Source organism: Pyrgilauda ruficollis, unplaced genomic scaffold (assembly GCF_017590135.1).
Source record: "Pyrgilauda ruficollis isolate IOZ18807 unplaced genomic scaffold, ASM1759013v1 scaffold320, whole genome shotgun sequence".
In the NCBI taxonomy this organism is placed as follows: Eukaryota; Metazoa; Chordata; class Aves; order Passeriformes; family Passeridae; genus Pyrgilauda; species Pyrgilauda ruficollis.
The window spans coordinates 4,547-30,300 of record NW_024524601.1 but is presented as its reverse complement, the minus strand read 5'-3'; the positions used below and the strand labels follow the sequence as shown (position 1 = coordinate 30,300).

Below are 25,754 nucleotides of genomic sequence, written 5' to 3'. Positions count from 1 at the left end.
GTCTGTGAGAGGTTTTGGGGGTCCTGACCCCTGCACACTGCCCTGAGATGCCGCTGGACACCACAAACACCACGGCATGGCCGGCCGGCCAATTCCTGCTGCTCCAAAGAGCCCGGACTGAGCCCAGGACTGGGCAGGGCCGGGCTGGGGCTGTCCTGGCACCCTGGCCACTGCCTTGGCACTTCCTCTAAAAGTGTGAGAAAGGAATGTTGTGCCATTCAGGCAAGAGGACTATTTTCCAAGGAAAATTTTCCAAGGAATATTTTCCATAAGGAAAACAGGAGCCTTTTAGCAATTCCTGGGAGCAGACATCATTTCTGATAAGCTTGCAAAGAGCAAAACCCAGGTACTGTTTCCAAGGAAAGACCTAACAAACATTTCTCAGATCACACTGCAGCCTGGGGAGGAGGAGGGGGCAACGCAGAACCACACTGGGATCTCACGGGTGCCCATGGCCTGGGTGACACTGGCCTGATGTAAGCCACCCACCAAAGCCACTCTGTCCCTGCTCCCTGCAGCTGCACAGGGGAGAGAAAATTTAACCAAGAGTTCCTGGGTTGGGATAAGAATGGGAGAGGTCCCTCATCAAAAGTGGCATGGGCATCAGAGACCCAGCCTGGGCACAGGGAGGGGATTTATTACCAACCAAATCACAGCAGCACAAGGAGAAGGGAAAGACATTTCTCCAACACCTTCCCCTCACCCAACAGGGATCACCTGGAATGGGCTCACCAGGGCTCTGTCCAGTGGGGGTCACTGGGGATCATCCAACGTGGATCCTCCCATGGGGATGGAGCTGGAGCAGCGCATGAAGCTCTTCCCGCACTCAGGGCACTCACAGGGCTTCCCTTAGTGGTGCCTCTGTTGGTGTTGGGTCAAGTGAGAGCTCCTGGAGAAGCTCTTCCCACACTCAGGGCCTCTCCCTGGTGTGGATCTGCTGGTGCCTGATGAGGTGGGAGTTGCGGTTGAAGCCCTTCCCACATTCCAAGCACCTATAGGGCCGTTCCCTGGTGTGGGTTGTTTGGTGGCGAATGAGGTTGGAGCTCTGGCTGAAGCTCTTCCCACACTCACCACATTCATAGGGTCGCTCCCCAGAGTGGATCCTCTGATGCTTAATGAGGTCGGAGCTAGTGCTGAAGTTCTTCCCACATTCCAAGCACTCATACAGCCATTCACGTTTGCCAGTGTGGATCTTCTGGTGGCTGATGAGGTGGGAGCTGCACCTGAAGTTCTTCCCACATTCCTCACATTTGTAGGGCCGTTCCCCAGTGTGGATCTTGAGGTGTGTGTTGAGGTTGGAGATGCGGTTGAAGCTCTTCCCACATTCCTCACACTCGTAGGGCCGTTCCCCAGTGTGGATGATCTGGTGCTGGATCAGGTCAGAGCTTGTGCTGAATCTCTTCTCACACTCCAAGCACTTGTAGGGCTTCTCCCCGGTGTGGGTGCGCTGATGGCTGACAAGGTGGGAGTTGCGGGTGAAGCCCTTCCCACAGTCAGGGCAGTGGAAGGGCCTCTCCTCTGCGTGTGTTGGCTGATGCTGGAGGAGTTTCGTGGTGGTCCGAAACCTCTTCCCACACTCAGGACACTCATAGGGCTTCTCCCCGGTGTGGATGCGCCAGTGGACGTTCAGGCTGGAGCTCCGTCTAAAGCTCTTCCCACACTCCAAGCACTTGTAGGGCCGCTCCCCAGTGTGGCAGCGCAGGTGCCTGATGAGATGGGAGTTGCGATTAAAACGCTTCCCACATTCCCTGCACTCATAGGGCCGTTCCCCAGTGTGGATTGTCTGGTGCCGGATGAGCCTGGAGCTCTGGCTGAAGCTTTTCCCACATTCCCTACATTCATAGGGCCGTTCCCCAGTGTGGATCTTGTGGTGCTTGTTGAGGTCAGAGTCCCACCTGAAGCTCTTCCCACATTCCATGCACTCATAGGGCTTTTCCCCACTGTGGATCACCTGATGCCGAGTTAGGTGGGAGCTCTGTCTGAAGCCCTTCCCACATTCCAAGCAGGTGTAGGGCCGTTCCTCAGTGTGGATTACCTGGTGCCGGATCAGGTTGGAGCTCTGGCTGAAGCCCTTCCCACATTCCAAGCACTTGTGGGGCTTCTCCCTGCCATAAGGCTTCTCCACCAGCTCCGAGCTCTGCCTGGATCTCCGGCCGCTTTCCTGGCTCAGGGGGGCTCTTTGCTCCCCGCAGCTCCCTGGGCTGGGTTTGCAGCCCCTCCTTGTACGGAATCTCCAGGGCTTTTCCTCCTCCTCCATCTGGCCACGGCTTGGGAATGACAAATCCTGGTTTGGGAGAGAAACAAGGGCTGAGTGTCTTGGGATGGGGGTTTCTCCTGACCCAAGTCCATCTCAGGAAGTTACCAGGCATGTTGTGTCTCTAAAAGTCTTCAAACTACCAAGATTCAGCCCAAAATACCCTCCCAGGAGTTCCCCCTCTGTGATCTTCACACTTTGGTGTTTCGCGGGTCCCCCTTCCTGGGCTGATGGGGGTCCCGTGGCTCCTGCTCTCCCCCTCTCCAGGATCTCTCGTAGGGACGATCCGGGGATCCCGCAGCCCCCCGCCCGCGCTCTGCCGACAGCAACCACCTGCGCCCGTCCCCACGGCCCAAGGAAAACCCCCATTATCCACCAAGGGGCATCTGCGGTTTGGCTTTGGGCTCCTCCAAGCTCCAAATAGCCACAACCCCCCGAAAACCCGCCAGGAACCCCCCGGTTATCTGGGGCGAGCTTCCCCTCCCTGCTCACCTGCGGCCTGCGGGGGAACTGGGGGAGATCCAGGGGCCGGAGCTGCTGCGGACGCGGCGGGCGCCGGGATGGAGAATTCCCGCCTCCTCCTCTTCCGTTTCCTGCTCCTCCTCTTCCTCTCTCCCTCTTCTTTGTCCTGCTCCTGCACCGCTCCTCGCGCTCCTCATTCCCAACGCCGCCTCAGCGGGGCTGGGGGGACACACGACCCCCCCCCAAAATCAGGGCGGGGATGGAGCGGGGGGCCCCGGCCGGGCCCGAGGCCGCGGGGAGGGGCTGCGGCCGGCGGCGGCTCAGGAGCTCTGTGGGCAGAGAAAAGGGGGTGACACCGGGCTGGGGGCCCCGGGGGAAGCACACACGCTCTGGGGGAGGGGGGACACGACCCCCGGGATCCCCCCTCACCTTCTTGCACAGGTAGAAGCCGAGCGCCAGCGCCAGGAAGACGAAGCCCAACACGGAGCCCCCGATCCCCATCAGCATCTTGAGGGAGCTTTCGGCGGCTGGGCGGCTGCTCGTGGGCAGGATCCCGGAATCGGCCGCGGCTTCCCAGGAGGGCCCCGACGGAATGTGACAGGCTGGGATGGGCTGGGGCAGACTGGAACACCAGGATACACCAGGACCAGGACACACCGGGAATGGATTTGGGGCAGCAGGGATCATACTGGGATATACTGGGGCCACATTGACGGCTACTGTGATCATGCTGATGGCAACTGGGTGCTGTTGGGATATACTGGGCATGATTGGGATCATACTGGGACTGACTGGAATTGTACTGGGAATGACTCGAACCATAGTAGTGGTGAAAAAGCACAATTGGAAAAATGCAGGAGGCAGCTGGGATCCTATTGGGAGCAGCTGGCCCATGCTGGGGTAATAGTGGGACTGACAGTGTCATCCTTGGAGTGACTTAAATAATACTGGGAGTATCTGTGTGTGACTGGGATCATGCTGGGGGTAACAGGGTTTAAATCAGACTCATACTGGGAGTGTCTGGAAATTACTGGGATCATACTGGGGGTGACTGGACTCGTACTGGGATCATGACTGGAGCAACTGAGACCGTGATGTGGGCAAATAACATTCTAGGAGTAACTGGGTTCATACTGGAAGTGACTGGGGTCGTACTGGACTCCTACTGGGAGGGACTGAGATTGGAAGGAACCATACAGGGCCTGACTGGGAGAAACTGGGACCATGTTGGGGGCAGCTGGGATCTTGTTGGGAATGACTGGGAACATAAAAGCTTGACTGGAGTTTCTATCCCATGCCGTTCCTGGGGAGCAGCGGCAGCTCCACACCTCCAGCCTGGGGGTTCGGAGCGGGGCAGAACCGCTGGCAGCACCTTCGGGACATGGCCCAGGGCTGGGGGGCTCCTCCCCCAACTTCATTTTCTCTCCCCAGTTCAAATCATCCCCTCCCATTCAAATCCCCTCCATTTACATTTTCTCCCCACAATAAAAGTTTCCTCACCCCAAATAAACTTTTCTCCCCGATGAGGCTCTGAGTCCCCTCCCCACCTCTGACTCCTCCCAGCAGGACCCGGCTGGGAACTTCTGGAAACAGGAGTGGAAAGAGTTAAAATATTCATCATTATTTTCTTGCTTTCTGGACGATTTTCCTATGGCTTTCCTGCAGAAAGCCCCTCCTTTCTGGGTGCTGGCTGAGGGGTCCTCTCAAGCTCCATCCCCTTTCCAGTCCCTTTTCCAGCTCTTTTCCTCAGCTGACCCAAACCTGCAGATTTTGGGGGGTGGGAGGGGTCGCTCTGCTTGGGAGTGTCGGAGGTGCCCCCAGGGAGGCCCCGAGGCCCCAGCGCAGTTCCCTCCAGCCCCTCGGAGCATTTGGAATCTCCAACTCTCAGCCAGCGCTGTCTGTGGGATTCAATCCCCCCTGCAGGGTTTTCCCCAGACCAGCTTTATTTCCAGAGGGTTTTGTGCTTTCCCTTCAAGCCAGGGCCTGATGGCACCGGAGCGGCAGCAGGTGAGGGGGTAAATAGAGAATAAACACGGGATTATAGAAAAATAAAAAAAAGGTTAAACATATCTGATATAAAAAATATAATATAATTAATATATAATAAATATAATTGTGAAAAAAAAAGAAGTTATTGGCAGAGCTTTTTCAGCTGGGACTTTGGGTTTCTTGTCCACGTTTCAAGCTGGTTCTGAGCCAGAAACTAATGGCTGGGAGAGACATTGCTGCTGAAGGGCCTCATACTGCCAAAATGAAAGTGTCAAGTACCAAGTAACACCTTGAGATTACAGAAGTCCCAGCACCCTCGTTGGATTCCCTCGTTTCGAGATGACAGCTCAGCTCCACATGGGCTCGGTCCCTGCCCTGTCCAGCGGGTCCCTCCCCACCCTGCGGTCGCTCCTGGGCTCGGCCCTGAGGCGCGGGGCAGGAGCGGTGTCGGAACCCAGGACATCCCTCTGGATGCTCTGGATGGCTCAAGATCCTGGCAGGGGCTCAGAGAACCCAGCAGGAAGCCAAAGACACCTGGGAATTCGATCTCAACTCCTGGAGCAAATTACCAATGTTATATGAAGAATTACAGGTGACAACAGTTTAAGTAGCATAGTAGTAGCAATCAGAGGGTGAAGGGAAAAATTTTGGAGCACTGTACAGGGGGGTTTGGAACTCTGTACATGGGGGTCAGGGGTTCCAAGATGGAGGGATTTGGGCGTGCCCTGTCCTCCTTCTTTCTTCTCCCTGGCATCCATGTTCAGGAAGATGTTGGCATTCACAGATTGGTTTAGAGTAGAAAGTCACTGTCTAACATAGGTGATAGGTATTGGAAAATAACTGTAAACACATAGTATACGTAGTTTTTAGCATAAAAGATAGCACCAGCCCGAGAGGCAGGGAGTGTGCCTCGGACAGACCTGCAGAACAGACCTTGGCAGGCCAGACAGAAAGTGTTTTAGATAAAAAATAATAAACAACCCTGAGAAAGACAGCTGAAGACTTCTCGACTCCTTCTTCAGCTGCTGGGGTGGGGAAAAGAGACTTTTAACAGAGACACACCTCGGGATCTTCCCAATCACACCAACCAGACCAGAGGAGATCCCGAGAGAGCGGCACAAGGAGCCGGGTGGCGGCAGGGGCTCAATCCCGTCCGGAGGAAGAAGAGGAAGAAGAGGCTGGGGCCGCCTGCGGTGTCCAATGCCAATTTCATGTTACAGCACCGCTCTGAGGGAGCGACTGAAGATCTTGTGATTGATGCCTTGGGGCGGATTCTAGTGAAAGGACTCAGAAGGACTGGTTTGTATAAAAAAAGCTCAGCCTCGCTGAGCTTTGCTGCCGAGGAAATCCCATTTGGGGGAGTTTTGCTCTCTGTTCATGATGTGGTTTGAACGCAGCAGAGAGCAGAGCCAGGGAACGTCACCGCCCATTTGTGCAGGTTGTTGTGCAGCGACAGCAGTTCCCACATCTGCCCCCGCTGGCTCCCACATCCCCACCTGGTTCCCACATCCCCACCTGGTTCCCACATCCCCACCTGGCTCCCACATCCCCCCCTGAGCATCTCTCCTGGCCCCCAGGTCAGAGTTTGGTGGTTTCTCTCTGACAGAGCCGCTGCGAAGCCGAGCTGCAGTCCTGAGGAAGGATTCTGTTGCCACTGATCGCCCCACAATCTCCCGGTTGCTCCCTGGGGTCCACCTGAAACCTGCGGGTGCAGGAGGGAGCCCGAGTCACCCGTGGGCGTCCCTCGGGGGACAGTGGGGTGTCCCCTTGGCCCCCAGCGCTGCCCCCAGTGCTCATCGGTGCCAGTCCACGCAGGAGCCGTTCAGCCACGTCCAGCCTGTCCCGGCCGCGGGCACTAAGAGCCTGATCCAGAGGTAGCGCAGGGCTTCATTCGGGAGTTCCTGGGGGAGAGGAAGAAGTGGTGACACTGTCGGGCCATGGATGGTCACCCCAAAATGGGCTCTGTCATCCCTGGCCGGCAAGGTGACCGTTTCTCCATCCCATGTCCTGGACATGGCTGAGCGGCTCTGCCTGGACCGGCCCCGGTGAGCACCGGGGGCAGCGCGGAGGCCGGGAGGGGCTGACAGACCCCGGGCGTGATCTGGGCTCCCTCCTGGAGCCGCAGGTCCCAGATGGACCTCAGGGAGAGACCTGGCGATTGTAGGACGATCAGGAGCAGCAGAATCATCCTTCAGGACTGCAGCTTGGAATTGCAGTGGATCTGCTAGAGAGAAGCCACCAAACTCTGATCTGGGGGCCGGGAGAAACGCTCAGGCGGGATGTGGGAGCCAGGTCGGGGATGCGGGAGTCAGGTGGGGATGCGGGAGCCAGGTGGGGATGCGGGAACCAAGTGGGGATGCGGGAACAAGGTGGGGATGCGGGAGCCAGGTGGGGATGCGGGAGCCAGGTGGGGATGCAGGAGCCCGGTCAGGGATGTGGGAGCCAGGTGGGGATGCGGGAGCCAGGTCGGGGATGTGGGAGCCAGGTGGGGATGCGGGAGCCAGGTCGGGGATGGGGGAGCCAGGTGGGGATGCGGGAGCCAGGTCGGGGATGTGGGAGCCAGCAGGGAAGGATGTGGGAGCCGGGGCCGCCGTCGCTGCACAACAACCGCCTGCACAAATGGGCGGTGACGTTTCCTGGCTCTGCTCTCTGCTGTGTTCAAGCCACATCACGAACAGAGAGCAAAACTCCCCCAGGTGGGATTTCCTCGGCTGCAAAGCTCGGCGAGGCTCTTGCCTTTTATAACCATTCCTACACCCATCCTGCTGAGTCCTTTCACTGGAATCCGCCCCAAGGCTTCGATCACAGTGTGGGGTGGCTTCGGCCCCACAGAGAGGCGGCCCCGCGGAGCCCCTTTATAAATCCTGCTCCCCTGCCCTTTTCCGCACTGCTGCTCTGGGCTCCCCCTGCCTCAAAACAGCCCAGAGGCGCCTGACGCGGGGCCTCCCCACAACGGGGTCCCTCTTGTCTCGAAAAAACAGAGCAAAGTTAAAAAAACCCCGCGCAATTGCCATGAATGGCCCCAAAAAGCGAAGCAGCCCCCGGGAGATGCTGCTGGGGTTTTAACAGATGGGCTGCAGCCGGGGGAGCGGCAGGGCACACACATCACACGTGGGCATCTGTCACTGCTCGGAGACTGTTGGCGTTTGTATTTCAGACAGGTAAATTGAATCCAAATTGTCAGCGCTTTCCATCACCTGCTCTTTCTCCTCTTTTTTTCTTGACAGATTTTACACCGCTCCCTTCCACCCCACAGAGCAAAAAAGGAAAATCCCCGGCTGCTCCACGGCCTTCCCCAGCTCCAGCCCTATGCTTTCTTCTCTCCCCTTTACTTTGCAGCAGATTCTCCCTCCTCCTCCCCCTGACAGTTCAGGGGGAGGAGATTTCGCCCACTGGCACCACACCTCTCCCTGTGTCCCATTTTTCCCAGCTGCCTGGCCCTGCAGCTGGACCCACCGTGGGGCTGGTTAATGTTGGAGCGAATTATTGCAGCGATTATTGGGATTGTCTGGGTCTGGCCGGGTACCCGGTGACACCAAAACCACTCTGTCACTGCTTTCCTGAGGCTGGGCAGGGAACAGAACACAAGGAGAGGCTCCAGGGTCAGGGTAAGGACAGGGAGAGGTCACTCATGGGCAGAATACGTCTGACTCGGGGAAATTAATTGAATTTATTATTGTTGGGGATAAGGTGTTGTTGTTGTTGTTGTTGTTGTTGTTGTTTGAATGTTTGGGTTTTTCCCAATTGGTCAGCCAATTTCTTATCCTATCTTCTACTTGAACGAAAAAAACAGTGAGGGGGAGAGAGGGGAGATAAACAGGGGCAAACAAACGAAATGGCCACGCACTCTCACACACCACGGGAATGGCTCAGCCAGAGAATGGAGAGTTTGGAAGGCTTGGCTGGGGGGTGACTTCTCTGTCTGGGGGGAAATTTTTCTCGGGAATTGCAGGAATACCTCGAGAGGTATTGCGGTGCACTCCGGGACTCTAGGGGCCGGGGATGGCAGGGAGAGCGAGCGCTCACGCGTGTGCGGGGAGCGGCGCCCGTTTCCCGGGACACGGCTGCGCTGTCGCCTCGCTGCCCCTTGTCACCGTCCCTGCGGCTGCCGGGGGTGGCACCAGGTCCGGCGCTGCCCGATGGGACCCGCCTGCCTTCGCTGCTGGGGGGGCGGTGCGGGGACAGGTCGCTGACCCGGGGATCCCCAAAGGAGCGGTGTCCCCGTCCGGTCACGATTGTAACTGCACCAAAGGGGAAATCTGGGCTCGATGGGGGGAAAGGGCTGGGATTAGGATTTGTTGGTCTGTGGTGCTGTTTGTCTGTGGTCTTGTTTGTCCGTGTTGTTATTTTATATATATATATATATATACACACACACATATATATACATATACATATATATACATATACAAATATATATATATATTCTAGTAAAGATTCTAGTAAAGAGCTATTATTTCTTTTCCCATATCTGTGCCTGAAAGCTCCATAATTTCAAAGGTATAATATTTTGGAGGGAGGGGGTCATCTTTTCCGTTCCAGGAAGGTTTCTGCCTTCCTTGGCAGACACCTATCTTTTAAACCAGGACAATTGCCAATCACGTCAGTGCAGAAGGAAAAGTAAACCAAATCCTACCATAAACACTTCCCCTCACCTCTGCCTGCTTCCCGGTCTTTGCTTTCTCCCAGATTCCCTCCCTCCTCCCCACCCAGAGGCACAGGGGATGGGGGTCACAACCAGGCCATGTCACAGCCTCAGGGTCAAGAATCCTTGTCCTGCTCCAGCCTGGGGTCCCTTCCACGGGACACAGTCCCTTGGGAATGGGCTGCTCCAGGGGGATCCGCCACGGGCTCACAGGACCCGCCAGGAGCCACTTCCATGGCTCTGCAGGGGCCTCCCATCAGGGGAAGATCTGAAAGAGGCTGAAGAGAGAGAAATCTGAAGAGAGAGGCTCGGGGTCTCTCTCAGGCATCCCCTGCTCCGGGCTGAGCTCCTGCAGCTCAGGGCTGCAGGTGTGTCCCTGCTCCTTCCCAGCCTCAGCCACAGCTCCCAGTGCCTCCAGCTCCAGGTGACCCCGAGCTCCTGGTGGTTCAGGGCAGCAGCGGTTCCTCAGCCTCCTGCCCAGGCCAGGACATTCCAGGTGTGCAAATCTCAACATTTCCTGGGAGAGCAGCACGTTGCAAGGGCTGGGGCAGTTTGTCCCGTCTACCCAACCTGCACCTCACCCAGCTGATTCTCCCATCACTCCTTGTCCTTGAGCGCTGACTGGTGAGAATGGAGGGGAGGAACGGTCCCAGTCAGTCCCACACTTTCTCCCTCGGGGCTGCCCCAGGGCTCAGCTCCACATGGCTTTGATTTCCCCCAAAAAGGGAAAACCACCCCAAACCCCTACGGCTGAGCAGAGGATGGGACAGGGTTTAGCAAAAAACTCCTGAAATTATTTTTCCCCAGGCTGGGAACTACCAACCAAACAGAACTGATGTGGGACCCCCCAGCAGCGCCTCTCTGCCGTCCCAGCTGATGCCCTCGCTGGCTGCTCCAGGCTCCAGGGCAGAACGGGAGCTCTGGGAAGGGGCCCCGGCTCGGGGCGCAGCCCCCGGGGCAGCCCCACGGCCCCTACGGCAGCTCCAGGGCTCCTCCAGCCAGGATGGAGCGTGGCAGGGGGAGCAGGGAAGGGACGGGGCTGCCGGCGCCAGGGGAACACGAGGGACAGCGGGGGCACTTCACAAGCATTTAATGCAAAAGATAAATTCATAAGAAAGCCAAAAGCAACAGCAACAGTGTCACCATAGCCCAGGGCCACACGAGGACATGTCCCATTGGAGTGCGGTGATGCCGGCCCAATGCCGCGCACCCACCAAAGCCGCTCTCACTGCCCTGCACAGCCGGACAGAGGAGAAAAAATTTAACCAGGGGTTCAGGAGGTGATGTAAGGACCAGGACAGATCCCTCATCAAACATCATCATGGGCAAAAGAGGCTTGAAACTGGAGATATTAATTGAATTTATTGCTAACAAACTCAGAGCAGGATAATAAGAAATAGAAGAAAACCCCTTCAAAACACCTTCTCCCACCCTTCCCTCCTTCCAGCTGCACCTCCTACTCCGACAGTCCACGGAGACAGGGAATGGGGCCGTGCTCAGTTCATCTCCCCGTTGCTTCTCCCTCTGCTCAGGGACAGGAATCATTCCCTTCTCAGTACTGGAGTCCCTCCCACAGGAAAGTTCTCCAGGAACTTCTCCAACCTGAGTCCTTCCCATGGGGCAAGCCCCCTCCAGCTGCTGCAGCGTGGGCCACTCTGCCATGGGAACAGTCCTTCCAGGACAGGCTGCTCCAGCAGGAACCCGTCTGTCCATGGGTCTCCCATGGGGTTACAGGCTCCTCTCAGGTATCCCCCTTCTCCAGGGGGCTGCTCCAGGGGCTGCAGGGGGATCTCTGCATCCTCATGGATCTCCAGGGGCCATCAGTATGTGATTCCTACTCTCAGTCTGCATCCCAATGGATGTTTCTGCCCCTGCATTCATCCAGGTGCCCATGAGGAGACAGGAAGATGTGAAGCACCCCCAGCCAGAACCACAGATCACCAGGGCTCTGCCCAACAGGGTCACTGGGGATCATTCAACGTGGATCCTCCCATGGGGGATGGAGCTGGAGCAGCGCACGAAGCTCTTCCTGCATTTGGGGCACTCACAGGGCTTCCCTTAGTGGTGCCTCTCTTGGTGTCGGGTCAAGCGAGAGCTCCTGCAGAAGCTCTTCCCACACTCAGGACACTTGTAGGGCCTCTCCCCAGTGTGGATGCGCTGGTGGGTGGAGAGGTGGGCATTGCGTTTGAAGCCCTTCCCACAGTCAGGGCAGCAGAAGGGCCTCTCCTCTATGTGTGCTGACTGATGTTGGAGGAGATGGGCACGGATCCGAAACCTCTTCCCACACTTGGGACACTCATAGGGCCTCTCCCTGTTGTGCATCTTCTGGTGGCGGCTGAGGTAGGATGTGAGCTTGAAGCTCTTCCCACAGTCCTCACACTTGTAGGGCCGTTCCTCAGAGTGCAGCCGCTGGTGGCTGATGAGGTTGGAGTAGTCACTGAAGCTCTTTAGACATTTTCTACACGTGTAGGGCCGTTCCCCCGTGTGAATTATCTGGTGGCGAACCAGACAAAAGCTATTGCTGAAGCTCTTCTCACATTCCATGCATTTATAGGGCCGTTCCCCAGTATGGACCTTCTGGTGGCTCTGCAGGCTGGAGTTGTGGATGAAGCTCTTCCCACATTCCAAACACTCAAAAGGCCGCTCTCCAGTGTGAATTCTCTGGTGGTGTATCAGGGAGAACCTCACACTGAAGCGTCTCCCACACTCCAAGCACTCATAGGGGCATTCCCCGCTATGGATCTTCTGGTGCTTGGTCAGACTGGAGCTCCAGCTGAAGCTCTGCCCACACTGTAAGCACTCATAGGGCTTTTCCCCAGTGTGGGTCACCTGGTGCTGGACCAGGCCGGAGCTCTTGCTGAAGCTCTTCCCACACTCCCCACATTTGTAGGGCCTCCGGCCACCTTTCTGGCTCAGGGGGGCTCTTTCCTCCCTGCAGCTCCCTGGGCTGGATTTGCAGCCCCTCCTTGTGCGATATCTCCAGGGCTTTTCCTCCTCCTCCATCTGGCAACAGCTTGGGATTTACAGATCCTGGTTTGGGGGAAAAACAAGGACTGAGTGTCTTGGGATGGGGGTTCCTCCTGACCAAAGTCCATCTCAGGAAGTCACTGGGTGTTTTGTGTTCATAGAAGTCTTCAAACTACCAAGATTCAGCCCAAAATACCCTCCCAGGAGTTCCCCCTCTGTGATCTTCACACTTTGGTGTTTCGCGGGTCCCCCTTCCTGGGCTGATGGGGGTCCCGTGGCTCCTGCTCTCCCCCTCTCCAGGATCTCTCGTAGGGACGATCCGGGGATCCCGCAGCCCCCCGCCCGCGCTCTGCCGACAGCAACCACCTGCGCCCCTCCCAAAAACCCCCAACCGGTCGGGAACCCCGTTATCCGCCCAACGGACACGTGTGGTTTACCTCTGGAGTCCTCCTCTAAATACCCACCCCCCAGAAAGCCCGCCAGGAACCCCCCGGTATATCCGGGGCGAGCTTCCCCTCCCAGCTGACCCGCGGGACGGAGAGGGGCAGGGCGAGGCGGCGCTGCAGGGCCCGGAGTGCTCAGAGCAGCGGGAGCCCAGCACGAGGTTTCTTCTCCTCCCTCGTCTTTCTCCACCTCTTCCTGCTCCTCCTCTTCCTCTCTCCCTCCTCTTCCTCCCGCTCGTCCTCCTTTTGCTAATCCCGCCTCCTTCTCCTCTTTCTCTTATCCGGGCCCTTCTCCCGTTCCTTTCTCTTCCCGCCTCCTTCTCCTCCCGCACTTCTCGTGCTCCCCCCGGGCCCAGCGCCCACGCTTTGTCCTCCTGTCGGCTTCTACCTGTGCAAGAAGGTGAGGGGGGGTCCGGGGGTCGTGTCCCCCCTCCCCCGGAGCGTGTGTGCTCCCCCCGGGGCCCCCAGCCCGGTGTCACCCCCTTTTCTCTGCCCACAGAGCTCCTGAGCCGCCGCCGGCCGCAGCCCCTCCCCGTGGCCTCGGGCCCGGCCGGGACCCCCCGCTCCGTCCCCGCCCTGATTTTGGGGGGGGGTCGTGTGTCCCCCCAGCCCCGCTGTCACTCTGCCCCGCCCAGCTGCTCCCAGTGTTCCCAGTAAAGCTTCCCAGTTAAACCCAGTCCAGTTTATGGGGAGCACTGGGGAGGGACTGGGGGGACCCCGCGGGGGTCTCGAGATTGGAGGGGGAGGGAGCAGAACTGACCCCGGGATGGATGGGGAATGGGGACCCCCGTGTGTTCCCCCGTGTCACCCCGCTCTGGAGGGACCTTGATAGGAACCCCAGTGGGGGATCCAGCAAACCCCAAAAGGTGCCAGGACCCCCCTAAAGTCGCACATATGCTATAGGAAATCTGGGAGAAATACTGCTTTCTTAGATGTCTAAGTACCTTGGATATCTAAGTTAGGCCTGTTAGCAAGGTTCAGTTATAGTTAGGAGCTTACTTAAATGCTGCCAAATGTTGTTCTTTTGCTAATTGGTTAAACATAAGTTATAAGTTAAGTTTTGTTTTTCTGTTAAGTTGCTAAGTAGAATGTGGAAGTTATAGCTGTAAGTTAGGTTAAATGCTAAGTGTTATTGCTCTGTTGAATTGCTAGCACTAAGGTATCAGTTAAGTTATAAATTAAAGTAGAAATTGAAGTGTTGCTCAGTGTTGTTTTTAGGCTGTGTTCCTTTAATCCCTGCCCACACTGTCTTTTGTACCACTCACCTAACACAACACACACCCACTCACTCTCTCTTAGAGAGTTCTCAGTGCATTTCTGTTTTGGTTGTCTTCATTTTGTTTGGATTTTTTGTTGCTTGTTTTCCCTTGTGCCTTAGTGCTCCTATGGGCAGTAGAGTGAATCTTGCCAATGAACTTGTTGTGCTTTGTTGCTAAACATTAAATCTGCCTTTTGCTCATGCCCTTGCCACTGATTTTTAAGCAATCTCAGTCACTCTCATTCATGACAGCCCCACAATGTCCCACATCACCGAGGGCCCTGGCAGGGACCCGTGTCACAAAGGGCCACAGCCGGCACCCAGCAAGGGAGGGACAGAGTGGAACGGGCACGGAGCAGCCCCGGCCCTGTGGCCTTGTGGCCCCTGCGGTGCCCAGAGCCCTGGGAGGCTTTGGCCACTGTCACCAGTGAGTCAGGAACGGGTAATAAGTGACACAAACTCTAGGTCAGAAGGGTGATAACAATTTTATTAGGAACCCATTCCTTTTAATACTCTGTGCTGACACAGGTGGCCCTTATTGGTCCTTTAATCAACACACCATCACCACTGGCTTATTAAGAAACCACCCTTTGTAAACACCTTGTTATGAGAAACACCTTCTTGTGAGAAACAGGAGTTCAGAACATGCGCTGTAGATTGTTTTCATTCTTTTCCCTGGGCTTCTCACAGCTTTTCCCAGAAGGATGCCCGGGAAGCATTTCTCTCTCTCGGCATCCCAGGACAGCCCCAGCCCGGCCCTGCCGAGCCCTGGGGCTCAGCCCGGGCTCTTCGGGGCAGGAGGACTCGGCCGGCCGTGCCGGGGCCGGTGGGCAGCGGCTCCGTGTCCCGCGGGAGGCCGGGCCCGAGGGGTGTCCCTGGGTGTCCTCGGGGCTCTGCCGGGCACCGGGCTCGTCACTGCCTGGCGCAGGGACACCCAGGGGCACCGAGCGCAGCCTCGGCGCCTTTGCGGGGCACGGGGAGCCGAGCGGGGCAGGGGCACCGCAGAAACACCGAGTGCCTGCCCGGGGCACGGCCGGGACACAGCCGGGCTGGGAGGCCGGGAGAGGCTGCTCAGAGCTGGCCCGGGGACTTGGGCACCTGGGAGACAGAGCCCGGCTCTGAGCCGGCTCGGAGCCAAATGCCTGAGACATGACAGTATGTTTTCTTCTTTTTTTTCACACTTCATTATTCTGTATTTTCTTAACGTGAATTTTTTTTTTTTTTATGAGGGAATAGTTTTTACATTCATTTTACAATATTTTCCCCCTTTAAAATGAGATTAATCACTTTTTGTTATATACCAGGAGGGATGGGCTGGGAAAGTTTGTGCATAATGGAGTTTTTTATTCAATGTATTTTCAAATCTGACACGTGACAAGTTGTCTTAGTTTGGAAAGACAGGTGTCTCCTGAGGAAGGCAGGAGCCTCCCCTGAGCTGGAAACTGAATTGCTCAGTTTCCCCTCCCTCTGAATTGCCCCTCCTGAATTGCTATAAATTTGAAATTAAGGGGGCTCTCGGGGAAAGATATGGGAGCAGGAATAACAGTTCTTTTTTTAGGGAAGAAAATAATAAAATAAACAATGCACTAAATCAAAAGAAGACTGACAGAGTCAGAATACAACCTGGCACCCTGTGGGTCAGGCTGTTGGTAGCAGTCCAATTGGAATGGTGGCTGCAGTCCTCCTGGAGTAGCAGGTGTGGTTCTGTTGGAGCAGGGATGCTGTAGAGAAGGGTGTAGTCTTCCTCTGAAGATGCAGTGGAAGAGGCAGCTGCTGCTCTGGGAATCCAGTAGAAATGCTGTTCTGGTGTCCCAAGATGTCAGGTTCTATCCAGCTGGGAATGCTTGGCTGCTCCCTCTGGGCAGGGCATGTCACAGTGGGATGCTGTAATTCTTCTCAGTCATGCAGTGCCATTCAATGGCCCCTGAAGAGCAGGTGTCTCCCTGGAGGGAGGATTGGTTGTGGAAGAGATCAGGAAAACTGCCCACTTAACAGAAGACCACTGCCATAGCTCTGACAGATGGTAAACAGAATACACATTGCTTGGCAATCTAGGACGCAAGTCTAGACTTGTTGCAGAAGTGTTAATCCAGTTATAAGTAAGAAATCCAGCCCAGCTCCGTGAACCAGCCTCTGGGCTCACTGACAGAGGTTCCAACCAATAACAACCCTCCCAAAATGCAAGCATTTGACTGCTTGGGAGCCTGGGAGGTGTAGAGACCAGACCAGTGCCTGTATAGCACTGGGAGTTTTTGAATTGCCCATCAAGGGTGGTGGGAAACAACAAACCAGGCTGTTTGGCTGCTGAAGCACTGGAGGTCTGTTGTGTGTTAAATCTCAGACACACGAACACCAACGTGTCACATACTCCAACAGCAGTGTCTGGTTCTGACTGCTCTGCTTTTCACGCTGAGATCCCAGTTCTTTCAAATCCTGTAGCCAAGGCTCTTGGAACACAGAAAAGCTGGGAATCAGGTTAAAGCCCTTGGAGAGTTTGCCCTGTCCGTACATTCCGCATCTCCCCTGGTGTCTGTTCAGCCTCTCCACTCCTGTCCTGGTGCACATTGCTGTATCCAGAGTTCAGTAGGTGCTTTTATAGATAGAGAGAGACCTGTGATTATTGTATATGCAATTGTCTTGGATTGAGTTACTGTGATGGCACATTCCAAGGTGTCCTGTGGCGTCTATCCAGTGCAAGTCCTTTCTTAACCAAATATCTTACATAGCATAGTTTCTATTTTAACTTTATGATATAACCTAAGACAGTATTTAATAGTTAATTTAATACTTAAGAAAATTAATACAGCATAACTTTTTAACATAACACACACAATATTAATTTTAATACTTGCGAAAAGCCAATCATAAAATACACATTTTTCACAATGAGCATCTGCTTTGTGCCCAGAGAATGGTTCCTGTGTCTTTAACCCCGGGAGCCGGGCCGGGCCGGGAGAGGCTCCTTGTTCGCTGCTCGGCTTTTCCGCGGCTCTCTGTGCGCACCGTGGTTTTCTGTGTGGCTGAAAAGCTCTTTTGGGCCAGGCAAAGAAAGGATTTTCCCTTTCCTCGGGCGGGAGAGGCTGCAGCGGGCCGAGCCGGGAGAGAAAACAGCCCGAGGCTTCAGCGCCGCCGCCTCAGCTGCCGGGAGCCAGCGGAGCCCGGCTGGGGAGGAGCTCAGCGCCGGGCGAGCCCCGGGCTCTGCTCTCCTTCGGGACAGCCCCGGCTTGGCTTTTCCCCTGGGGGAGAAGCCGGTGCCACCTGTGCCCCGTGTCGGGAGCGGGGATGTCTCTGGCATTTTGGGTCTTTTGTCCCAGGGTGTGTGTGTGGGGGATAAGGGCTGACAACTTAATATCTAGCAGTTATTTACTTTTTTTTTTTTTATTATTATTCTTGCCTTGTGGTCATTCTGTTTGTTAATAAACTGTTGGAGGTTTTTTTTTCATGTTCATCTATTAATTTTCATTTCCTGTTGGTGGAAAGGGATTATCGGAACCCTGTAGAGGGAACCACACTGACTCCTGAGTGTCCTCTTTTAGTCATCTCTCAAGCTGAGACACCCTACAAGTGCTTGGAATGTGGAATGAGCTTCAGCCAGAGCTCCTGCTGATCCGGCAGCAGGAGATGCAAACCAAGGAACATCCCTGCTGGGGCTTAGATTGTGCGAAGAGATTCATATGGAAGTCTGACCTGCTTACCTCTCAGGACTTCTGCGGTCAGAATGACCCTGAGAACAGTAGAAAGTCTCTTTTTTCCCAGCCAGATGATCGAAGAAGGAGTCAGAGTTCCTTGGCCCTGATTTTAAAGACTGTTTATTTTCTCTTATCTAATACATTCTTTTCCTGACCCACAGTGGTCTGCCTAGCAGATCTGTCCGAGGCACCCTGTCCGCCCTTGGGCTGGTGGCAAAATTTTATACTATGAACTATGTGTACTTTATTTACCATTATTTTCCAATACCTATCACCTATGTCAGACTGTCTACTTCTACTCTAAACCAATCCAAAAGTGCCAGCATCACACAGAAGATGGAGGCTAGGAAGAAGAAGGAAGAAGGACAAAGCATGCCCAAATCCCTCCATCTTGCCTCCTAAACCCCTATTCTATAAATCCCCAAAATTCCACTTTTCACCCTGTGATAAATTCATTATCATTCTACTTAAAATTTTGTGACTTGTAATTCATCATACAAGGTTGGTAATTTGTTCCATAGGTCAAAATCGAAAACTCAGGTGTTTTTGGCTTCCTGCCAGGGTCTCAGAGCAATCCAGGGCGTCCAGAGGGATGTCCTGGACTCCGACAGTTACCCATCATAGGATCCACCTCAGGGAACGGCCCTACAGGTTCTTGGAATTTGGGCAGAGATTTCCGGTAAGAACTCCCACCTCATCAAGGACAAGAAGATCCACACACTGTGAGTGTGGGAGTGTGGGAAGAGCTTCAGCCCGAGCTCCAAGCTTGTCACCCACCAGCACATCCACGCTGGGGAGAGGCCCTGCAAGTGTCCCAAGTGTGGGAAGAGCTTCTCACAGAGCTCAGCCTTGACCCCACACCAATGGAAGCACAACTAAGGGAAGCCATGCCAGTACCCCAATTGCAGGAAGAGTTTCGTGCACTGCTCCAGCTCCATCCCCATGGGAGGATCCGTGCTGGATGATCCCCAGTGACCCCCGCTGGGCAGAGCCCTTGTGATCCCTGATCCGTGTGATCCCTATTGAGTGCAGGGAAGGTGTTGGATAGATTTCTTTCCCTTCTCCTTGTCCTGCTGTGATTTGGTTGGTAGTGAATTCACTCCCTGTTCCCAGGCTGGGTCTGTTTTGCCTGTACCGGTGCTCAGGGCAGGACCTCTCCTTTTCCTTCTCTCAGCTCCTGGGCCTCTCATTTGTGTTTCCTCTCCCTGTGCAGTTGCAGAGGGCAGGGACAAAGCAGTTTTGGTGGCTCCCAGCTTCCAGGCCGGATCAGCTGAGCCCAGGGTGTTCAAAGGGGTTTGTGGAGCTCCCCTGTTTGTGGGACATCACCACTGAAGGAGGTGTCCCCCCTTGCTGCAGCCCCAGCCCTCATGCAGTGCTCAGCCAAGCAGAGAACACCCTCAGATGTGGCCTCATTTTTGAGCACACCTGAGCCCCTTGAAATCTTTATCCCCATTTTGGGTTAACCTGAGCTCCTGGATATCTCAGACCCCATTTCTGAAGCTGTTTTGGGTATGCAGGTCCTGGTTTTGTTAGCAGGGAGGGTTCAGGGCTGGGTTTTGAGAGAAGCTACTGGAAGCTTCCTTCATGTCCCACCGAGTCAATCAGTGGTGCCTCCAACAATGGAGATGCCGCATGCAGAGATCATGGGGATGCAACAATTCACCCACAGCCGCCGGAGAAGCCATGCTGGAACACGGGGATGCCTGACAGGAGGCTGTGCCTACGGCTGGAAGGTGTAGCTGGGTGTGTGTATATTAATGGTATAAGGAAGGGTAAGACCAACTGTTGCAACATTTCACAAAGAAAAGCCAGGCACAATTCTTCCCAAGAATATTTCTGTGTTTCACATTCTCTGAACATCTGAGAAAGAAAACACAATTCTTATCTTATTTGCTGTGCCTGTGTTGTGCAAAAGTAGAATGTTAATATGGAGATTGTTTATCCAAAGTGATGGTGTTTTGTTTCCTTGGCCTGTCAGGGCCAAGTGTGTGTGTGAGCTGGGACTGTCTGCTGACAGTCAGGAGAGAGTCACGAGAGGAGGGCAGTGGAGTGCAGTTGTGTGCAGAGTGCTTGGCAAATTCAGTTTGACATAATGTATATAGTTGATATCCATGGAGTCAGATGCATCATTCCTCTCCTTCGTCATGGGCGCCTTTGATTCTGTAAGTGGTGACCGCAGACGTGTGCTGTAGCCTGGACTGCGCTGGGAACCAACACCCTGAATTTGGGCGGAGTTCGCGGCCAGGCTGAGCACAGAAGAATCTGCCGAATCTTCCCAGAAGCGTGTCTGGGTCCTTGGCGGGACAGACGGGAGAAGCCGTGGACAGCCTTTAGGACCCTGCGGACCCCGAGCAGCCGCTGAAACTGGACACTGCCGCCTGCTTTCCCCAGAGAGGTATTAACACTTTCCTGCGACTGCCTCGGCGGAGACCCAGTCTTTTCCGGCCGAGTTTGGCCCCCCAGCCTTAAAGGCGGGGGCTGTGCAAGCTGTTCTGGCAGGCACTGCCCGACTGGGTGGGCTTTGACTTTGGGAATAAATGTCTGTAGGCTTCAGCGCTGGATTTCCGAAGAGAGAGTCATTTTTAAGATATGGAGGCACATGGTTTGTGACCATGGAGTTCTCGTGTCCTCAGAGGAATTTTACGAGTTTTTTGACTGGGCCAGACGCAATGGCTTTCCAATGGGCACGAGCTCCTGCCTGAATTTTGTAGCCTGGTAGCCTCTGGACCGCTACTTTTGGGACTGGTACGACCGGAGGGCGGGGGTGCATCGGCACTTTCATGTGTATGCTGCGCTTTCCTCCATTCTGGAGGACAAAATCGCTGGGAGGAAGCGTTCAGCCGTCCCGCCACCGCCGGGCGGGCACCGCGCCGCCCTGAGGGGGTCCCCGCGGGCTCCCTCCCCGAGGCGCCCCCGGAGCAGGGGTTTGTGCTTCTCTGGAGCGTGGGCAAAAGGAGCCGCTGATTCCGCCGCTTCCTCCACCCCTCCAGGGCTGAGAGAGACACCTGCTCCTCCGCCACGACCGTCATGGTGAGGAGTTCGAGGGGCTCTGCTCTGCTGCAGACACCCACGGCTCCAGCGGCGGCGGCACCGCCCCGCCAGCCCTGCGGGCGCTGCCGCCTCAGCGGGCCCCGCCCGCGGCCGCCCCTCCAGCACAGCCCGTGATGGCTCCGGTGGTGGCGGCCGCCCCTCCAGCGCAGCCCGTGATGGCTCCGGTGGTGGCGGCCGCCCCTCCAGCGCAGCCCGTGATGGCTCCGACCGTGACGGCACCGCCTCCCGCGCCGGAGAATGCTGAAGTTAGGGACGATCCCCAGCCCGCCCCACCACCTCCCGCCGGCCTGGCTCCCGTTCAGGATGCTGCTGTGAAGCTGGGGACGATCCCCAGCCACCCCTGCTGCCTCCCGCCGGCCCGGTTCCCGCTAAGGATGACACTGGAACGGCGACCAGCTGACAGAACCGCAGCCCTGCCGCAGGTGGCGGCTCCCGCGGCGCTGCCCCACCGGCCCGGCCCCTCTCCGAGTTGTTCGGGCTGCCCTGCGGTGGGAAGGCGCCGTCAGCCTGTCCCCCGGGCGAGGCGTGCCTCGACAGCTGTTTGCAGGCGCCTCTTGGCTGAACACTTTGAAACTCGGTGTTTTTCTGGGCACGGCATTTTTCGCGGGCCGACTCTGGTTTGCTCAGGGGGGGTTCTCGCTGGGGTTTGGGATGCCTGGCTTCTCCCCGTGCGCGTCAGCGGCGTGGGGGAAGTAGTCTCCGTAGGTGCTGCCTCCGATCCCGAGCCCCGAGGGAATGTGGATGGTGCCGCTGATCACAGGGCTGGGCAACACTCCTTTGTATCGCGGGGGAGAACGGCGCAGCAGGGAGTGGACGGCACTTGTTTGTCCTGGGCAAGTGGGGACCCCAAATCCATCATGGGGATTCACATCACTGAAAAACTTTCTCCTTCCCAGCCGCCGACACGGGCCGGTGGTTCTGGGGTGAGGGGGGAGAAGCGTTTGGCCACTCTTGTTGCCGAGACACTGGCAGCATGGTGGGGGCGAGTCGTGAGAACAAAGACCCCACCCCATGGGCCGGGTCTGGGCCGCTTGGCCTGTCCCCCCACCCCGGGCTGGGCCACCACTCCGGGCTGGGCCACCACTCCATGGGACGGGTCTGGTTTCCTTGGCCCGCCCAACAAGGAGTGGCTCAGGGACATAGGAACAGACATAGCAACAGGGGAAGGAGCCAATGGAGTCTAACAGCTTTTTGAGTGAAGCTTCTTGTGTCTCCTAAAAAACAAGGAATGCTCCCCCAGGGTGTCCACACTGGCAAGTGGAGGTGACCCCATGCCAGGGGAGATTTCCAGCAGCACCAGGAGCTGGTGGGTCCAGTCCCCTTTGGGGACCACATTAGGGGCCAGCATGTGCCCCAAGAGCTCCTGCTGGTGCTGGAACCACCTCAGCTGCACCTGTGCAAGGTGAAAATCCATCACAGAGCAGAGTAGGCAGCTGGGGCTGTCCTGGGAGCTCCAGGGCACCAGTGAGGTGGACATGCTGGGGGGCACTGGAAAAGAGCAGGGAGAGACGGGGGGTATGGGGAGAAAGAGGGTGTAGGGCTGTTGTGGCACTGAGAGGGACTGGGAATGGAATGGGGTGGCACTAAGAGTGAGTGGAGCAGGTTGGGGAGCACTGAGAGGGCAGGGGCAGATCTAAGTGAACTGAGAAGGAATGAGAATGAACTGGTAAGGGACTGGAAATGTACTGGGAGGGAGGGAATCCTAGGGACTGGGGCTGAACTGAGCAGAATAGATTTGGACTTGGATGGCCTGGATGAGAACTGGAAGGGACTGGATGGGGGACAGATGGAGGGCACTGGGAGGGGCAGGGAATGAAGTGAGAAGCACTGGGAGTGTGAGGATCTCTGCATTCCCATGACCTCTGTGGAGGGTCAAAAATGGGACATCACACCATGATCAATGTGATCAAGTGAAGTAACCTATTTGATCAATTTATTGCTCAAATAGGTTACATTTATATCATGTTCTACTGTTCATGCACCCTAAGCTAATACATGATTGGTTAAGTCTATCTGTGCACGCATCTCAAGCTGTCAGCTAACTGGTTAGTTTTCCTTCTTCATATGCTCTGCTGTGGCTTTTAGTTCTGTCTTCATATCCTGCCTTACATCCTGGACTTGTTTACTTCTGAGTAGACTCTTCCTCTTCCATGTCCTCAAGGCCGCTGCAGACTTCTACTCAGTCTTGATGAAGGCTGGCTTGTGCACATGTCCATTGTTCTGCAAGAAACCCTCAAGAGATTCCAGGGGCTTTGGGGGAATCTCTGCATCCAGCACCTCCATCTTTGGAACCACCAGGGAATTGCTCTACTGGACATGGAGGAAGCTTCCAGTAGCTTCTCTCAGAACCCACCCCTGGAGCACCCCCGCTACAAAAAACAGGCTGTGCAAACCCAAAACAGCTCTAAAAATGGGCTTCCAGATATTCAGGAACTCAGGTGAATCCCAAGATGGGTATTGACTGGTCCAGGGGCTCAGGTGTGCCCAGAAATGAGGCCCCAGCTGAGAGTGTTCTCTGCTTGGCTGAGCGCTGCCTGAGGGCTGGGGCTGCAGCAAGGGGGGACACCCTCCTCCAGCAGGGATGTCCCACAAACAGGGGAGCCCCACAAGCCCCTTGGAACCCCAGAGCTGGGCTGGTCCTGCCAGAATGCTGGGAGCCACCCAAACTGCTCCGTCCTTGCCCTCTGCAATGGCACAGGGAGAAGAAATACAAGGAAAGGGCCAGGAGTGCAGAGAAAGACCGGGAGAGATCCCACCCTCTGCACCAGCATGGCAAAACAAACCCAGCCAGGGTACAGGAAGTGAATTTACTACCAACCAAATCACAGCAGGACAAGGAGAAGGGAAAGAAATCTCTCCAACACCTTCCCCCCACCAAATGGAGATCATGCAGAACGGGGGTCACCAGAGCTCTTCCCAGCAGGGGTCACTGGGGATCACCCACTGCGGATCCTCCAGTGGGAGACTGAAGCGGCACGCTTCAACGAGTCCCAGAGAGCAACCTGCGCTTTCAAGGCCTGGAGCTGGTGAAGGAGGGGAGGGACAGGTCTTTCTTTGGAGATCCAAAAGCCCTTTATTGCCAGGAAGAGGGCTCAGGGACAAAGACCCAGCAGGGTCAAGGGTTAAATATGGAACAAGAGGTGGATTTGAAGGTCAAGAACCAATGGAAACAGGGAAAAATAGTGCAGAGGAAGGGCAGCAAACTAGGGGAACCAATGGGATAACAGGAATGGAACACTGCAGCAAACTGGGGCCAATGAGGATCAGGTGAGGGAAGAACATTCTAGAGGGATACAAATATGGTAAAAAGGGGCTGAACAGGGGTAATGTCAACTGGATAAACCAATGAAATTTAACACATTACATGTGTCCACAGAGGCCTGCGAGAGGGAGGCTCCTCTAACCCTAACCTCAGAGGGGTGTTTCTCTTTGCTTGTTTCTAACCCTCCAGAGTTGAGGCATTACAGCCCCACTGGCAGGCACCTGAGTCTCCACAGGGGATGTAGTAGGAGCAGTGCATGAAGCTCTTCCTGCACTTGGGCCACTCGCAGGGCTTTCCTTACTGGTGCCTCTGTTGGTGTTGGGTCAAGGCAGAGCTACTGCAGAAGCTCTTCCCACACTTCCCACACTCCCCACACTCGTAGGGCCTCTCCCCGGTGTGGATGCACCGGTGCAGGGTGAGGTGGGAGTTGCGGTTGAAGCCCTTCCCGCAGTCGGGGCAGCGGAAGGGCCTCTCCTCTGTGTGAGTCCACTGATGCAGGAGGACATGGGACTTGCTCCGAAACCTCTTCCCACACTCGGAACACTTGTAGGGCCTCTCGCCAGTGTGGGTCCTCTGGTGCCGGATCAGGACGGAGTTCCACCCGAAGCTCTTCCCACATTCCAAGCACTCGTAGGGCTTTTCCCCTGTGTGGATCCTCTGGTGTTCCATCAGGCTGCAGCTCTGTCTGAAGCTCTTCTTACACAAAAAACACTCATAGGGCCGTTCCCCAGTGTGGATCCTCAGGTGCCGGAGCAGGTTGGAGCTGTCTCTGAAGGACTTCCCACATTCCCCACACTCGTAGGGTTGTTCCACCTGTTCCCTGGTGTGGATCATCTGGTGCCGGACCAGGTGGGAGTTCCGGCTGAAGCCTTTCCCACATTCCAAGCACTTGTGAGGCTTCTCCACCAGCTCTGAGCTTTGACTGGACCTCGGGCCACCTTTTTGGCACAGAGGGGGTCTTTCCTTCTTGCAGCTCACCTTAGGCTGGGGTATCTCCTGCCCAAGTTCCTCTCAGGAAGTGACCGGATATTTTGTGTCCATAAAAATCTCCAAAACGCAAAGGTTCAGCCCCCAAAAAAAATCCTTACAGGAGATTTACCTCTCTTGTTTCTCCACTCTGGGTTTTGGGGTTTCCCTTCCCTTGGCTTATGGGGCTCCTGTGGCTCCTCTATTCTGGGGTCTTGCTTACAGATGACCCAGGGTATTTGAGGGTCCCAATGATCCCTTCTCCCCTGACTCCCTATTAGAGAGTTCCATGTCTCCCAGGGGTCCCCCAGCTCCAGAATCTTCTCCTCCACCCTTCAGGATGCCGTGGATCCAACACCTATGGGATTGCCCCTCTCCACTCTCACCACTCCAGGGGTCTTGCAGTTCCCCTCCACCACCCTCCTGAGGGGCCCCAAGACTGATGTGCTCCTCCCACCAGTACCTGGTGATAATCTTGTGGATCCCCAAATATCCCCCCAAAGTGGAATCTGTGATTCAGCTTTTGAGTCCTGCAAGATCCAAACTTTCCCCCCACAAAACCACAAATCCTCCCAGGGCCCACAAATATATTTCGATCATGATTCTGGAATCTGCAAACTCCAAACACTTCTCCTAGAAGAACCTCTCTGGAGGACTCCCTGATACATGTGGGGTGAGCTCCCCCTCCCTAGTCACCAGCAGGATGGAAACTTGTGCTTCTCCTTCTGCTCCTCTTCCTGCTCCTCCTTTGACTATCCCCCTCCCCTC

General features: G+C 55.7%; 1 long non-coding RNA gene and 1 pseudogene across 1 annotated transcript; one reads left to right on the top strand and one right to left on the bottom strand.

Annotated features, from left to right (window-relative positions):
• Window positions 1-194: 194 nt before the first annotated feature.
• On the bottom strand, window positions 195-25,754 carry LOC121357293 (annotated as a pseudogene).
• Window positions 13,032-14,219, top strand: LOC121357294. Its single transcript, XR_005955710.1, has 2 exons — window positions 13,032-13,160; window positions 13,260-14,219. It is a non-coding gene; the product is annotated as an uncharacterized LOC121357294 (long non-coding RNA).